General features: G+C 46.9%; 1 pseudogene; it reads right to left on the bottom strand.

Annotated features, from left to right (window-relative positions):
- Positions 1-258: 258 nt before the first annotated feature.
- LOC143783641 (U2 spliceosomal RNA) lies at positions 259-470 on the bottom strand (annotated as a pseudogene).
- Between the last annotated feature and the right edge of the window lie 5141 nt (positions 471-5611).

Here is a 5611-nt window from a genome sequence, read left to right as displayed (position 1 = left end):
AGCTAAAAAATAGCTGATGCATGGGGCGTCAGCTGCTGGACCCGCTCTGTTCTACTATTGATGATCTGTCCTATATATAGGTCATCAAATCCCCATGGGCAGACAACCCCTGCAAGAATCAGTATGTTTTACCACGTGAACCCTCCCTGCACTGTGATCTCTGCACAGGACAAAGAGCATGTCCACAACACTCTCCCATAAAAGTAATAGGTAATGTCACAGCTTACCTCCTCCTTTCCATGCAAGCACTGTCCTATGGTGTGATAGGAAATGTCACAGCTCCCCTCCTCTCTTCTTTTCTTTCTGCGAAGACCATAGAGCATGCTCACAACACTCTCCCACAGAAGTCATAGTTGATGTCACAGTTCACCTCTTATCCTCCCTGCACAGCGACCTCTGCAGATTACAGAGCATTAAACTGATAAGAACAGATACTACACTTGATCTTAGCCAAAAGGCCGAAAAGAGAGAAGCGCTTCTCGGCCTTTTGGCTAAGACTACAGAGCATGCCTGCAGCACTCTCCCATGAAAGTAATAGGTAATGTCACAGCTCACCTCCTATCCTCCCTGCAGAGTGACCTTTGCACAGATCACAGAGCATGCCTACATCACTCCCATAGAAGTCATAGTTGATGTCACAGCTCACCTCCTATCTTCCCTGCACAGTGATGTCTGCACAGATCACAGAGCATGCGTACAACACTCTCCCGTAGAAGTCATAGTTGATGTCACAGCTCACCTCCTATCCTCCCGTCACAGTGACCTCTGCACAGATCACAGAGCATGCCCCCATCACTCTCCCGTAGAAGTCATAGTTGATGTAACAGCTCACCTCCTACCCTCCCTGCACAGTAACCTCTGCACAGATCATGGAGCATGCCCACATCACTCTCCTGTAGAAGTCATAGTTGATGTCACAGCTCACCTTCTATCCTCTCTGCACAGTGACCTCTGCACAGATCACAGAGAATGCCCACATCACTCTCCCGTAGAAGTCATAGTTGTTGTCACAGCTCACCTCCTATCCTCCCTGCACAGTGACCTCTGCACAGATCACAGAGCATGCGTACAACACTCTCCCGTATAAGTCATAGTTGATGTCACAGCTCACCTCGTAGCTTCCCTGCACAGTGACCTCTGCACAGATCACAGAGTATGCCCACATCAATCCCATTTTTTTTGATTCACTGATCAGTAGCGTAGAGCTATAAATGTGATTAATTCCACCAACAAATAGGAAAAGAAAATAACAAAAAACACCTCTTATGTATAGAATCCTGTGCATTGTAGACAGTGGCGGGGTAAGACGTATATTCCAAATATCTCGCAAAAGTGAGTGTAAAATGTGGTGAGTATGACAGTGTCCGTGTGCTTCACTTCTCACTTGTCACCTAGGTTCATGTTTCCAGCCAGTAATGTCCCTGATAAATGTCCTGCCTGAACGCACGTGCCCCAGACGTCCCCACCACATGACGTCATCCGCGTCCAGGTTTGCTTTTCCATCTTCCGATGTTCTCACTACTGGTAACAGGGCTGAGGTGGGACATTTGGTAGCTCTGCTGTTCTAACCTTCAGCGGGTGGCCGGTCCCTGCGGCACTGAGAGTCTAGCGAGGTCCCTGCCAGTCACTCACTGACCTCTCCTTACAGCCCAAACTGCAGGGAAACACAAATAGGGGCTCGTAGAGGAGAGGGGAACCTGGAAAAGCTGACGAGCGAGGGGTGATCTCATAATGACATCACGGTGGTCCGCTGCCAACTGCTGCAGTCACCGAGGGCTCTGTACTCACATCATCATTCACGGAGCCGCACAGGAGCCCCGCCGCGACCCTCACACAACTTTACTTCATTTCAACTTTTTAAATCTATTTTTTATTACATTTTAAACATTTTTTCCTTAATTTTACCCCATAAGAAGACATTTTGGGGGAAAAGATTTGTGTGCAGAGAAATCCAGTGTCCATCACCGCTAACAATTTTTATTGGACGCGTCGCTCTGTAGCCAAAGTAAATGTTTCTGCTCTATAAATAAAGTTGGCATTTTTTCCTGAATTGCCTCAAGTTACAGTCACATCTATTTTGGTTGTAGAATTTATGGCAATTTTATTTATTGTGCGGTTATGTAGGATACCAAGGGAGGACTGAAAAGTATAGAGCCTAAAACACACCAGACTGAGCCCCTGCAGCTGGCAAAAAAAGACCCACTGACTTGCTCCACAGATTGTGTGAGCGTGAAGATGGTTAGAGGTCGTGGAGCAGGAAAGAAGAGGGTGAGCAGCCACATCAGCAGGACTATACCACTCAGCATGCTCACAACACTCAGCGCTACATGGGGGACACAATGAGATTTCTTCAAAAAACATGCCACACCAAAGATACAAAACCATTAGGACCTGTAACAGATTCTCTCTCCACTGCTCCATCAGAAGCAGGAGAAAAAAACACCAGAACCAGAATCGGGCTTACCACTTTTCCATGGGAAGCAGAATACAGAATCAGCAGGACCAGTAGCAGACTGTTAGGGTTGGCGGATTGCACTAAATAAATTTAATAGAGAAGTGCAATCGCAACCCGGGGTCCACCGTGCAGAGATGTTAATCTGCAGCTAGTGTGAACAATGACAGAACACACAGCGAGCGATTGCTTGCACACACTGAGTTAAACGCCACTCAGTAACCAGCACCTGAAATGAACATGCAAGCAGAAACAAAACAGATGCTCTGCTACAGAGCTGTGTCACTCGCACACAGAAACAGAATAGATGCTGAGTAATGGAGCTGTGTCACTCACACACAATAACAGAATAGCTGCTCTGCAATAGTGCTGTGTCACTCGTACAATAGTGATGAGCGAATATACTCGTTACTCGAGATTTCCCGAGCACGCTCTGGTGACCTCTGAGTATTTTTTAGTGCTCGGAGATTTAGTTTTTATTGCCGCAGCTGAATGATTTACATCTGTTAGCCAGCATAAGCACATGTGGGGGTTGCCTGGTTGCTAGGGAATCCCCACATGTAATCAAGCTGGCTTGTAGCTGTAAATCATTCAGCTGCGGCAAGAAAAACTAAATCTCCGAGCACTAAAAAATACTCAGAGGTCACCCGAGCGTGCTCGAGAAATCTCGAGTAACGAGTATATTCGCTCATCACTATCGTACACATAAATGGAATAGATGCTCAGTAATAGAGCGGTCACTCACATACAGTAACAGAATAGATGCCCTGCAGTAGAGCTGTGTCACTCGCGCACAGTAACAGAAAAGGTATGACGTTAGATATGATCCCTGTTAACCTCGCAGGGGAACGAAGCCCCCTCACTGGGTAAAAAGCAAACAGTAGTCGCACAGTCAGCAAAAGCACTCAACCAATTCTTCTCTGGAGAACCGGAATTCTAACGGCTTACCGCCGACCCTGAGCACATGCTGATAAAGACCACACTGTTGTAATGCCCCATACACACAAGTAATGAGATTGATACGTGCACCTGTGAGACCCTTTTATATGTTTAGCTCATGTCCAGTTGGACAGGACCTTGCTCACAGACCAATCCGGAGCTGCCACATCACCAGAGCAGCTGACCACCAATGAGACGTCGCCACATCACGAGCATGCTCAGTAGGGTGATTTATGGACAGTCTCCATGCATTCACTCGTCGCTGCCTACCACTGGTTACCATAGGCTTGGTTGAAGAGCCAGCAGTAACCTGATGAACAGCATGAGCCGAGCAAGATGCTGAGACCGACTTCTATGCTCAGCAGCACCCGCAGCGGCGAAAGCTGAATGGGAGACCACATAGGCAGACAAGATTTGGGATCTACCCTGTGCAGCGGGAGAATCCCAGCACCTAACACAAACTCCTCACTCTTCTGCTCCAGAAGAAAAGGGATGGAAAGCTTGTGGGATCCATAACAGACTCCTCATTCTTCTGCTCTATCAGAAGGATACAAAGTCAGTAGGATCTTTAACAGGCTGATCACTCTAGTGCTCCATCAAAAGATAGAGCAGAACCAATAACATGCTTCTCATCAGAAGCAGAGTTCGGAACCAGCAGCACCAGGCTCTTACTTTGCTGCAGAACCAGCAGCACCAGTACCAGGCTCCTTACTCTTCTGCAGGACCTGCAGCACTAGTAACAGGCTCCTTACTTTTTCTGCAGAACCAGCAGCACCAGAATAAGGCTCCTTACACTTCTGCAGAACCAGCAGCACCAGTACCAGGCTCCTTACTTTTCTGCAGGACCTGCAGCACCAGTACCAGGCTCCTTACTCTTCTGAAGAACCAGCAGCATCAGAATAAGGCTCCTTACTCTACTGCAGAACCAGCAGCACCAGTACCAGGCACCATACTCTTCTGCAGAACCAGCAGCACCAGTACCAGGCTCCATACTCTGCTGCAGAACCATTAGCACCAGTATCAAGCTCCTTACTCTTCTGCAGAACCAGCAGCCCCAGTATCAGGCTCCTTACTCTGCTGCAGAACCAGCAGTACCTGTACCAGGCTCCTTACTCTTCTGCAGAACCAGCAGCACCAGTACCAGGCTTCTTACTCTGCTGCAGAACCAGCAGCACTAGTATGAGGCCCCTTACTCTTCTGCAGAACCAGCAAAGCAGACTTCATATTTCTTGATATCATCAGAAACAGTAACTGGCTCCTAGTTCTCTGCTCTGTAAGAAGTCACATTGTTTATCCTTCAATGTTTGAAAGTCAACAAACTGCATGGCCCGGTATAATGTGTAATCAACATATCAGCAAACATCATTGTTCAGTGACCCCGCATCCCTGTTTTGCAAAGATATCAGTACAATAAACTGTAGAAGCTGATATAAGAGGTAAATAACATTCATCAATTAAAAAATATCAAATCAACCTACAAGAAGAGTCAATAATTCAGACATTGTCTATGATTCTGGGCCTACGGAATTTACGTCTGACATACTTATGAAAAAATGTTGTGTCGTCACATGTATCTTTTGCTGGCTCCTACCCCTCTTATCTTCCCCTTACTGTTGGGGTTCCTCAAGGATCGGTTCTAGGCCCCCTGCTCTTCTCTTTGTATACTGCCCATATTGGACAATCAGTAGATTTAGTTTCCAGTACCATCTCTATGCTGATGACACTCAATTATACACCTCCTCTCCTGACATCACACCTGCCTTTTTAGAAAACACCAATGATTGTCTTACCGCTGTCTCCAAAATCTTGCCCTCTCTCTCTCTGAAACTGAACCTGTCAAAAACTGAACTCCTCGTGTTCTCTCCCTCTAAAAATGTACCTATGCCCGACATTGCCATTTCTGTGTGTGGTTCCTCCATTTCTCCCCAGCAACATGCCCGCTGACTTGGGGTCATACTTGACTCCGAGCTTTCATTCACCCCCCACATCCGATCACTGGCTCGCTCTTGTTATCTGCACCTCAAAAACATTTCTAGAATTTGACCCTTTCTTACTTTCGACTCTGCAAAAACTCTTACTGTCTCACTTATTCATACTCGTCTGGACTATTCTAACTCTCTACTAATCGGCCTCCCTCTTACCAAACTCTCCCCGCTCCAATCTGTCCTGAATGCTGCAGCCAGGATCATATTCCTCACCAACCGTTACACCGATGCCTCT

The sequence above is a fragment of the Ranitomeya variabilis genome, chromosome 6, assembly GCF_051348905.1.
Source record: "Ranitomeya variabilis isolate aRanVar5 chromosome 6, aRanVar5.hap1, whole genome shotgun sequence".
NCBI lineage: Eukaryota > Metazoa > Chordata > Amphibia > Anura > Dendrobatidae > Ranitomeya > Ranitomeya variabilis.
Note: the sequence above shows the minus strand (reverse complement) of the source record. Positions and strands in the feature narration are given on the sequence as shown.